Source organism: Pseudophryne corroboree, chromosome 2 (genome assembly GCF_028390025.1).
Source record: "Pseudophryne corroboree isolate aPseCor3 chromosome 2, aPseCor3.hap2, whole genome shotgun sequence".
In the NCBI taxonomy this organism is placed as follows: Eukaryota; Metazoa; Chordata; class Amphibia; order Anura; family Myobatrachidae; genus Pseudophryne; species Pseudophryne corroboree.
In genome coordinates, this window is record NC_086445.1 from 850996982 (window position 1) to 851009639 (window position 12658).

At 41.8% G+C, this 12658-nt stretch overlaps 1 pseudogene; it reads right to left on the reverse strand.

Annotated features, from left to right (window-relative positions):
• Positions 1-255: 255 nt before the first annotated feature.
• On the reverse strand, positions 256-374 carry LOC135051520 (5S ribosomal RNA; annotated as a pseudogene).
• Positions 375-12658: the final 12284 nt, after the last annotated feature.

Sequence of the window (12658 nt, forward strand, 5' to 3'; positions counted from 1 at the left end):
AAAGTGCACGTATAAAGTGCACGTGCTTAATAATTTTAATTTAAAACATGATTTATGAGCATAGTTTTAAAAAGTGAATAAAACATAATATTAAGAGTGCATATGTCTAAAAGTGTATGTATAAAGTGCACGTGCTGAATAATTTTAGTTTAGTTTACAAGCATAATTTAGTGCGGTGCTCAGTGCTCTATTTATGAGGCTGTGATTACATTAATATGGAGTATACACCTTTCTCAGGCAGCTATTTGTTATCGTACTATACAGTACCTGATCTTCCCAGGTGGTCCCCCTCACTGGTACTGATCAAGCCCAGCACTGCTTAGCTTCCAAGATCAGATGTATTTGGGCATTTCCAGCGCAGTATGACTGTAACGACATTGGTGGTCAATCCGAGTTGATCGCTCATTATTTTTTTTCTCGCAACGGAGCGATTAGTCGCTAATGCGCATGCGCAATGTCCACAGTGCGACTGCGCCAAGTAAATTTGCTATGCAGTTAGGTATTTTACTCACGGCATTACGAGGTTTTTTCTTCGTTCTGGTGATCGTAATGTGATTGACAGGAAGTGGGTGTTTCTGGGCGGAAACAGGCCGTTTTATGGGTGTGTGTGAAAAAACGCTGCCGTTTCTGGGAAAAACGCGGGAGTGTCTGAAGAAATGGGGGAGTGTCTGGCCGAACGCTGGGAGTGTTTGTGATGTCAAACCAGGAACGAAACTGACTGAACTGATCGCAGTTGCCGAGTAAGTGTGGAGCTACTCAGAAACTGCTAAGAAGTGTCTATTCACAATTGTGTTAATTTTACTATGCTAAGATTCACTCCCAGTAGGCGGCGGCTTAGCGTGTGCAAAGCTGCTAAAAGCAGCTTGCAAGCGAACAACCCGGAATGACCACCATTGTACCTTCTTGGTTGTCACTCCAAAGCTTATATTATAGCTGTATTACCTTTATAAGTGAATTTAATCTCTATCAGAGTTCTTAAAAGTAGTGTGAACTATGTATGTAGTGAACGGTGAGGGTGGGGAGGGGGGGGGGAGTTAGGGGAAAAGGGGAAAGTGAGGGGTGAGTTATGGGAGAGGGGGGAGGGAAAGAGGGGGTTGGATGGGGCAGGAATTAATGTGATATGGCTATAAATGTACTGTCGCATTTCATAGTAAGGGGGCAATTTCATAGTTGTCATTGAATCCTTTTGGATGTAATGTCTGTAGTTGGAAAATCAAAAACATCTCACGACGTGACAGTTTATTGGCAAGGTCGCCTCCTCTATCTCCCAATTTTACCAGCTCAATAGCTTTAAATGTCAAAGCCTCCGGATTGTAGTTATGTATTAGACTGAAATGTTTGGAGACGGCATGGCTCTCCACTTTGTTCTTGATATTTCTCACGTGCTCTTGTATTCTTAACTTCAGGGGTCTTTTCATCTTCCCGATATATTGTTTGCCGCAATCACATTCCAGGAGGTATATGACTGATTGGGTGTTGCAGTTCATGTAATCTTTAATTTTGTACTTCTTCTTTTCTACATCTGTGAAGGTTTTTCTGTTCGGGTGTAGATACCTACATACGTTGCATCATCTGCATTTGTATGAACCCACACACTTGGGCCATGTGTGGTCTTTCTCCTGGTCAGTTGTCAGCATACTTGGGGCTAATATATCCTTGAGGTTCCGTGATTTCTTAAATATTATTTTAGGACGAGGCGGGAGGATCTCTTTGAGAATGGGGACCATGAGTAATATTCTCTAATAGTTCCTGAATGATTCTCGGATGGATTTTTCATGTCGGTTATAAGTTGTTATGAATGCTGTCGAATCTTTTGTTTTCTCCCTTGTTTTGTATTCTAACAGCTTGGATCTTTCAACTTCATTGGTTCTGGTAATGGCTTCTTCTAGAATGGTATCTGGATATTCTTTTTGCTTGAATCGTTTCCTGTACATCTCTAGTTGTGATTGGCAATTCTCCGGTTTGCTACAGTTTCTTTTGATTCTACTGAATTATGAGAATGGGATATTGTTCTTCCTACTTTTGAGGTGATTGTTTTTATAGTGAAGATAGCTGTTGGTATCCACGTGTTTAACAAAATTTTGGGTTGTAATTCTCCCATCTTCTCCTGTAAGAATCAGATCCAAAAACTCAATGCACTCCCTACTCGTGTTGGATGTAAAAGCAAGATTCATTTAGTTGGTACTGATATGTATAAAAAAATTGGTAAAAACATTCAATATCTCCATCCCAAATAATTAAAATATCATCTATGTACCTACGTTAAAATCATGATGATCGTATATAAAAATCTTCTCCCAACAACCCATAAAAAGATTTGCAAAGCTGGGCGCGAAAATCGTACCCATTGTGGTGCCGCACTGCTGTAGATAAATCTTGTCCAAGAATTTAAAATAGTAATATATCTATATATACAAATCTAGAAGAGAACGGCACTGGAGACAACATTATGCAACAAGTTTGTATTAGAAGGCTACAGCTGTTTCAGGGCATCAGCCCTTACCTCACGCCAAATACAAAGACACACCTTTGTATTTGGCCTGAGGAAAGGGCTGAGGCCCTGAAACAGCTGTAGCCTTCTAATACAAACTTGTTGCATAATGTTGTCTCCAGTGCCGTTCTCTTCTGGATTTGCATGTTACTATTATGGATCAGGCACGGAGCATGCTCTTTGAAAGAGCCTGAGAGTGCCGACTGTTTTGCAAGAATATATAAATATATATACATACAACTTTCAAATCAGCACTAATATGTTGCTGCTACTGCTCCTGGACTTGTGTTGTCTTGACAAAGGTCCGTACGGGACCGAAATGTCGACCTGCTCCTGTTATGATCACGTGATCAATAAAAAATAAACTACCATTGCTGTATTGGTGAGTGCCCCTCTTCTCTGATATATATATATATATATATATATATATATATATATATATATAGTAACAGGGTCTGGGGCCCAGGTTCCAATTCCTGGGGTAGAAGGTAGGATGCAACAGCTGAGAGATCACACAAGTCCGTTGCTTTGGTACAACTGGCCTCAACCAGATTTATTGTGCAGAGAAATAAACATCAAAATAAATACCTTGCTGTCCGGCCCTAACTATACACAGGATAATCCTAACTAGAGATGAGTGGGTACTGTTCCCTGAGAACCGAACCCCATCCCTAGAACTTCATGTCCAGAGCCCGGATCCGAGCCCGACTTGGGACTTCCAACCAGACTCGGAAACCAGAACGAGGCAAAATGTCATTATCCCGCTATCGGATTCTCGCGGGTTTTGGATTCCATATAAGGAGCCGCGGGTCGCCACCATTTTCACTCTAGTCCTGGAGAGTGTAGAGAGAGGATGTGTCTCTCTTCTCAGTGTCTGTCTGTGTGGGAAAGTGGTGTGGTGACCTGCTCTTATGTGTCATTCCAGTGCTGTCTTGTGCTGCATCAGTCCAGTGGTGGTGTCTTGTGCTCCATCAGTCCAGTTACCGTGGTGTGTCCTGTGCTGCCTGCCATAACTCCTTTACTGCTGTATAAGTCCAGTGCAGTGGTGCTGTGTTGTGCTGTATCAGTCCAGTGGTGGTGTCCTGTGCATTCATAAGTCCAGTGGTGGTGTCCTGTGCTGCCATAAGTCCAGTGCTGCTGCTGTATAAGTCCAGTGCAGTGGTGCTGTGTTGTGCTGCATCAGTCCAGTGGTGGTGTCCTGTGCTGCCATAAGTCCAGTGGTGGTGTCCTGTGCTTCCATAAGTCCAGTGCTGCTGCCATATAAGTCCAGGGGTACTGCAGTATAAGTCCAGTCCAGTGGTACTGCCATATAAGTCCAGTGGTACTGCCGTATAAGTCCAGTCCAGTGGTACTGCCGTATAAGTCCAGTGGTACTGCCGTATAAGTCCAGTGGTACTGCCGTATAAGTCCAGTGGTACTGCCATATAAGTCCAGTGGTACTACCGTAAAAGTCCAGCGATACTGGCGTAAAAGTCCAGTGGTACCTCCGTATAAGTTCAGTGATACTGCCGTATAAGTCATGGGGCACTGCCGCATAAGTCCAGTGATACTGCCATATAAGTCCAGTGGTACTGCCGTATAAGTCCAGTGGTACTGCCGTATAAGTCCAGTGATACTGCCATATATGTCTAGTCCAGTGGTACTGCCGTATAAGTCATGGGGTACTGCCACATAAGTCCAGGGGTACTGCCGTATAAGTCTAATGGTACTGCCGTAAAAGTCCAGTGATACTGCCATATAAGTCCAGTGGTACTGCCATATAAGTACAGTGGTACTGCCGTATAAGTCCAATCCAGTGGTACTGCTGTACAAGTCCAGTGATAATGCCGTATAAGTCCAGTGATACTGCTGTATAAGTCCAGTGATACTGCTGTATAAGTCCAGTGGTACGGCCGTATAAGTCCAGTGGTGCTGTCTTGTGTTGTATATTATTTACTCCAATTAAAAGGGTTATTAATATTTAATCCAAACAATTTTTACAGGGTTTGCCCTGTGTGGTGTAGGGCTCCTGTGCCGCATATTGTTTTATAACTCCTGAAAAATAATGGAGAACAAAAATTTGGAAGATAAAATAGGGAAAGATCAAGAACCACTTCCTCCTAGTGCTGAAGCTGCTGCCACTAGTCATGACATAGACGATTAAATGCCATCAACATCGTGTGCCAAGGCCGATGCCCAATGTCATCATAGAGGGCATGTAAAATACAAAAAACCAAAGTTCAGTAAAATGACCCGAAAAAATAAATTTGAATGGTCTGAGGAGAAACGTAAACTTGCCAATATGCCATTCACGACACGGAGTGGAATGGAACGGCTAAGGCCCTGGCCTACAGTATGTTTATGACTAGTGGTTCAGCTTCACATGACGATGGAAGCCCTCATCCTCCCACTAGAAAAATGATAAGAGTTAAGCTGGCAAAAGCACAGTAAAGAACTGTGCGTTCTAAGATGGTAACACAAATCCAAGTATGTCGGCGGTTGCGATACCTGACCTTCCCAACACTGGCTCCTTCCTCCATTTAAGAAAAAGTAAAATGTAGGCTGCGCTCTAAATTTTACACAATAATGGTTGATTTCAGATAAAAATAAAATAATAATTTATTATGAAATCACAACAAATGTATACATAAAACATTAAAAAGCATGAATACATGGGCAATAATAAAAATATATATATTACCCTGGATATTTGGATCAGGTTGTATATAAATGAATTGATAAAGGAATCCATTCCAAAGTAGCCCTGGTTGGATATACAGTATAGTCCAATACAGCAAGAGTCTCTTTAAAGCTTACCTTTGAAAAAGCAGCAGGCTATGTGCAGCAAAATGCATCAGTGTGATTTATTGGGTCATGACGTTTCATCCACTTGGATCCGAACCAGCCCCTGATATTTACCGATTTACCAGAAGAGTCTTAGAGAGGATTCCGGCACATTCTCAGACACCGTATTGCATGAGGAACCCACCACTAAAACAGGACAATTGCAGCTGCTATTTCCTCTAACAGTGCATTGGACACTGCATCACCTAACGGACTCTCCTTGCTTCTAAGAGACTCTTGCTGTATTGGACTATATATCCAACCAGGGCTACTTTGGAACGGATTCCTTTATCAATTCATTTATATACAACCTGATCCAAATATCCAGGGTAATTATTGCACATGTATTGATGCTTTTTAATGTTTTATTTTATGTATACATTTGTGATTTCATATGAAATTGTTATTATTTTATTTTTTATCTGAAATCAACCATTATTGTGTAAAATTTAGAGCACGGCCTACATTTTACTTTTTCTTGAATTTTCTGAGGGAGTGACTTTCTTTTATCTTTGTTTGCAGCTTAGCAAAGGACCTCATACAACCTAGCGCCTGAATATACCTTGGTATAACCTTTTTTTTGCATCCTTCCACCATTTGCATGCCCTCTGCAAGTGCTGGAAGGAGCACCCACAGTCCAGTTTCTGATATTCAAATTGAAGATGTCACTGTTGAAGTACACCAGGATGAGGATATGGGTGTTGCTGGCATTGAGGAGGAAGTGCTAGCAACACCCATATTGGGATAAGAAACAAAAGAAGAGATACTAGAAAGATCCCCATCCCAAATAATAAAAAGATCATCAATGTAATGGCCATAGAAGACCAGGTTCCCCTCCCAGCAGCTTCTCCACACAAGTGAGTCCACCAGGTCTCTCATGTATAGGTTGGCGTAGCTGGGGGTGAACCTGGTCCCCATGGCAGTCCCCATCACCTGTAAATAATACGTGCGGAGAAACAAAAAATAATTGTGAGAAAGTATAAAGGAAATAGACTCAAGAAGAAACGCCTGGTGCTCTGTGCTGAGGTTCCCATCCAGTATTTTCTTATTATTTGGGATGGGGATCTTTCTAGTATCTCTTCTTTTGTTTCTTATCTCAATCACAATACATATAATTTATCTTTCACATCCACTCACAGTAGGGAACGCATAGACTTCCTGGGTGTGACCCTCAAGATTATAGATAATCAAATTAATACATCAAATTATATAAAACCTGTCAGTACACATTCATATTTACATTATGAGAGCGCACATTATGCCCCATGGAAATGTAATATTCCAAAGGGGCAAATGATACAACTCAGACGTAACTGTTCTAATCTTGATACATTTTCACTACAGGCGAATGAACTAATGGATTCGTTGAGATGAAGAAAGTATCCAGAAAATTTATTGAAACAAGCCTTTAATGAGGTTTATCAAATGGATAGAACTAAACTTCTAATCCAAAACTCAGGATAAAGGAAATAGAAATAATAAAAAGGACAACATTAATAAGTGAGAGACTATTAGCTTTTGTATGCAAATATAACAACTCAGCTCAGGAAGTAAAATCTATCATTTCTAAAAATGATCGAGTCCTGAAACAGGACCGGACCCTGAATCAAATATTGCCCTCCAAACCTTTAGTGGTTTTTAAGAAAAATAAATCTTTAAAATCCATATTGGCCCCTAGATATTTGGACCCTAATGAGAGGAAAAAAGAAACACCTGTGGGATGTGAGTGGCTACCGACAAAACCTATGGGGTGCTTTAATTGTGGGAAAATCCATTGCATAACATGTACCTATATGCCTAAAAAAACACTCTTTGTAACCATACCAAGTACCAATGAGAAATATAAGTTAAAATCTTTCATGAATTGTGACACTAAATATGTTATCTATTTACTAACCTGTGGTTGTGGCCTCCACTATGTGGGGAGGACCACAAGGCCCATACACGTTAGGTTTATGGAGCACCGTAGGAATATTATTAAAAAGTATGATAAACACAGTGTATGCAGACATTTCAATCAGGCTCATTCAGGGGATCTGAGGAGTTTACTGTTAGTTTGCATTGAACACATTGCCCCTACACCCAGAGGTGGAGAAAGGGTTTAATAAGCTCTGCTGCAGAGAAATCTACTGGATGCTGAAATTTGGCTCCCTATACCCAGATGGGCTAAATGAGAGCATCGAGTTAAATACGATACAATAAGGAGTATGTGATATTTATGATACATGGTATGTGCGAGTTGATTGCGAATATTGAGACAAGCCTAAAATTTATTATGTATTAAATGTTGACCATTTACCATTTTTGAGATGGATGTGTGTATATGCAAAATTATGAGGGGTGTCCCCCTCTGAGATTGTATGTGCCCCTCTTCATATCTGTATCTTCCTCTGTTTGCTACACATAGATTGGGTATCTGCACACTCACTATGTATTTATTTATTATGTTCCTTGTGAGTGTATGTGATTCATCACCATACATTCACTTGGCAAGCCCCTTTCTTATATCATAACTGTTATAGAATACACTCAGGGGGTGCTGTCAACTACAGGGTATTTGAACTAGAGATGAGCGGGTTCGGTTTCTTTGAATCCGAACCCGCACGAACTTCACTTTTTTTTTCACGGGTCCGAGCGACTCGGATCTTCCCGCCTTGCTCGGTTAACCCGAGCGCGCCCGAACGTCATCATGACGCTGTCGGATTCTCGCGAGACTCGGATTCTATATAAGGAGCCGCGCGTCGCCGCCATTTTCACACGTGCATTGAGATTGATAGGGAGAGGACGTGGCTGGCGTCCTCTCCATTAGAATAGATTAGAAGAGAGAGAGAGAGAGAGAGAGATTGTGCAGACAGAGTTTACCACAGTGACCAGTGCAGTTGTTGTTAAGTTAACTTTTATTTAATATATCCGTTCTCTGCTATATCCGTTCTCTGCCTGAAAAAAACGATACACAGCAGTCACACAGTGTGACTCAGTCTGTGTGCACTCAGCTCAGCCCAGTGTGCTGCACATCAATGTATAAAAGCTTATAATAATTGTGGGGGAGACTGGGGAGCACTGCAGGTTGTTATAGCAGGAGCCAGGAGTACATAATATTATATTAATTTAAAATTAAACAGTGCACACTTTTGCTGCAGGAGTGCCACTGCCAGTGTGACTAGTGGTGACCAGTGCCTGACCACCAGTATAGTAGTATATTGTTGTATACTATCTCTTTATCAACCAGTCTATATTAGCAGCAGACACAGTACAGTGCGGTAGTTCACGGCTGTGGCTAACTCTGTGTCGGCAGTCGGCACTCGGCAGGCAGTCCGTCCATCCATAATTGTATAATTATATACCACCTAACCGTGGTATTTTTTTTTCTTTCTTTATACCGTCGTCATAGTCATACTAGTTGTTACGAGTATACTACTATCTCTTTATCAACCAGTGTACAGTGCGGTAGTTCACGGCTGTGGCTACCTCTGTGTCGGCAGTCGGCAGGCAGTCCGTCCATCCATAATTGTATTATTATAATATATACCACCTAACCGTGGTTTTTTTTTCATTCTTTATACCGTCATAGTGTCATACTAGTTGTTACGAGTATACTACTATCTCTTTATCAACCAGTGTACAGTGCGGTAGTTCACGGCTGTGGCTACCTCTGTGTCGGCAGTCGGCAGGCAGTCCGTCCATCCATAATTGTATTATAATATATACCACCTAACCGTGGTTTTTTTTTCATTCTTTATACCGTCATAGTGTCATACTAGTTGTTACGAGTATACTACTATCTCTTTATCAACCAGTGTACAGTGCGGTAGTTCACGGCTGTGGCTACCTCTGTGTCGGCAGTCGGCAGGCAGTCCGTCCATCCATAATTGTATTATAATATATACCACCTAACCGTGGTTTTTTTTTTCATTCTTTATACCGTCATAGTCAGTCATACTAGTTGTTACGAGTATACTACTATCTCTTTATCAACCAGTGTACAGTGCGGTAGTTCACGGCTGTGGCTACCTCTGTGTCGGCACTCGGCAGGCAGTCCGTCCATCCATAATTGTATTATAATATATACCACCTAACCGTGGTTTTTTTTTCATTCTTTATACCGTCATAGTCAGTCATACTAGTTGTTACGAGTATACTACTATCTCTTTATCAACCAGTGTACAGTGCGGTAGTTCACGGCTGTGGCTACCTCTGTGTCGGCACTCGGCAGCCCGTCCATAATTGTATATACCAGTGACCTAACCGTGGTTTTTTTTTCTTTCTTTATACATACATACTAGTTACGAGTATACTATCTCTTTATCAACCAGTCTATATATTAGCAGCAGACACAGTACAGTGCGGTAGTTCACGGCTGTGGCTACCTCTGTGTCGGCACTCGGCAGCCCGTCCATAATTGTATATACCACCTAACCGTGGTTTTTTTTTCTTTCTTTATACATACATACTAGTTACGAGTATACTATCTCTTTATCAACCAGTCTATATATTAGCAGAAGACACAGTACAGTGCGGTAGTTCACGGCTGTGGCTACCTCTGTGTCGGCACTCGGCAGCCCGTCCATAATTGTATATACCAGTGACCTAACCGTGGTTTTTTTTTCTTTCTTTATACATACATACTAGTTACGAGTATACTATCTCTTTATCAACCAGTCTATATATTAGCAGCAGACACAGTACAGTGCGGTAGTTCACGGCTGTGGCTACCTCTGTGTCGGCACTCGGCAGCCCGTCCATAATTGTATATACCAGTGACCTAACCGTGGTTTTTTTTTCTTTCTTTATACATACATACTAGTTACGAGTATACTATCTCTTTATCAACCAGTCTATATATTAGCAGCAGACACAGTACAGTGCGGTAGTTCACGGCTGTGGCTACCTCTGTGTCGGCACTCGGCAGCCCGTCCATAATTGTATATACCACCTAACCATGTTTTTTTTTTCTTTCTTTATACATACATACTAGTTACGAGTATACTATCTCTTTATCAACCAGTCTATATATTAGCAGCAGACACAGTACAGTGCGGTAGTTCACGGCTGTGGCTACCTCTGTGTCGGCACTCGGCAGCCCGTCCATAATTGTATACTAGTATCCAATCCATCCATCTCCATTGTTTACCTGAGGTGCCTTTTAGTTGTGCCTATTAAAATATGGAGAACAAAAATGCCACTCCTAGATGGGCCCGGTGTTTGTGTCGGCCACTAGGGTCGCTAATCTTACTCACACAGCTACCTCATTGCGCCTCTTTTTTTCTTTGCGTCATGTGCTGTTTGGGGAGGGTTTTTTGGAAGGGACATCCTGCGTGACACTGCAGTGCCACTCCTAGATGGGCCCGGTGTTTGTGTCGGCCACTAGGGTCGCTTATCTTACTCACACAGCGACCTCGGTGCAAATTTTAGGACTAAAAATAATATTGTGAGGTGTGAGGTATTCAGAATAGACTGAAAATGAGTGTAAATTATGGTTTTTGAGGTTAATAATACTTTGGGATCAAAATGACCCCCAAATTCTATGATTTAAGCTGTTTTTTAGTGTTTTTGGAAAAAAACACCCGAATCCAAAACACACCCGAATCCGACAAAAATAATTCGGTGAGGTTTTGCCAAAACGCGTTCGAACCCAAAACACGGCCGCGGAACCGAACCCAAAACCAAAACACAAAACCCGAAAAATTTCAGGCGCTCATCTCTAATTTGAACTAGAGTGTGAGAGGAGAGAAACAGAAGGAAGTCTGTATTGTTGACGCACCACTACAGACTTCCTTCTGTTTCTCTCCTCTCACACTCTGTTTGAAACTAGGGGGTTGTTATCTGTCCCTGATATTGAAATACATGTGCAGATAGTGATAATTCTGTACTTATGAATTTATTAAAATAAAAACAATATATGTAAACCAATATGATTTATATTACAGGTTGAGTATCCCTTATCCAAAATGCTTGGGACCAGAGGTATTTTAGAAATGGGATTTTTCCGTATTTTGGAATAATTGCATACCATAATGAGATATCATGGTGATGGGACCCAAGTCTAAGCACAGAATGCATTTATGTTACATATACACCTTATACACACAGCCTGAAGGTCATTTTAGCCAATATTTTTTATAACTTTGTGCATTAAACAAAGTGGGGTAAATTTACTAAGCTCCAGATTTTGACCGAGATGCCGTTTTTTCTTCAAAGTGTCATCTCGGTAATTTACTAAGCAATAATCACGGCAGTGATGAGGGCATTCGTAATTTTTCGGAAGTCCAAGAAAATAATTACGAATGAATACACCATCGGTCAAAACGCGGCTGTTTAACTATGAATCTCGGTAATTTACTAAGAAGTGCAAAGCAAAAAACAAACAAACACTGCCGTGAAAAATTACAACTCATAAAAAAGTGCTTAAAAAAAACAGACCTGCTTTTTTTATTCGTGATTGGATAGGCATGCAGGGATCCATGAGATCCGTGCATGTATATCAGTGGGAAGGGGTGGGAAAGTGATTATTTTTAAAAAAAAAATTGCGTGGGGTCCCCCCTCCTAAGCATAACCAGCCTCGGGCTCTTTGAGCCGATCCTGGTTGCAGAAATATGGGAAAAAAATTGACAGGGGTTCCCCCATATTTAAGCAACCAGCATCAGGCTCTGCGCCTGGTCCTGGTTCCAAAAATACGGGGGACAAAAAGAGTAGGGGTCCCCCGTATTTTTAAAACCAGCACCGGGCTCCACTAGCTGGACAGATAATGCCACAGCCGGGGGTTACTTTTATATAGTGCCCTGTGGCCGTGGCATCAAAAATCCAACTAGTCACCCCTGGCTGGGGTACCCTGGGGGAGTGGGGACCCCTTCAATCAAGGGGTCCCCCCCCAGCCACCCAAGGGCCAGGGGTGAAGCCCGAGGCTGTCCCCCCCCATCCAATGGGCTGCGGATGGGGGGGCTGATAGCCTTTTGTGATAATGAAAAGATATTGTTTTTAGTAGCAGTACTACAAGGCCCAGCAAGCCTCCCCCGCATGCTGGTACTTGGAGAACCACAAGTACCAGCATGCGGCGGAAAAACGGGCCCGCTGGTACCTGTAGTACTATTACTAAAAAAATACCCAAAAAAAGACAAGACACACACACCGTGAAAGTAAAGATTTATTACATACATGCACACAAACATACATACATACTTACCTTATGTTCACACGCAGGTCGGTCCTCTTCTCCAGTAGAATCCAAGGGGTACCTGTTGAATAAATTACACTCACCAGCTCCAGGGTCCCAGGCTCCTCGTCGCATCCATGTGTAATCCACGTACTTGAATAAAATAACAAAACGGATACCCGAGCCACGAACTG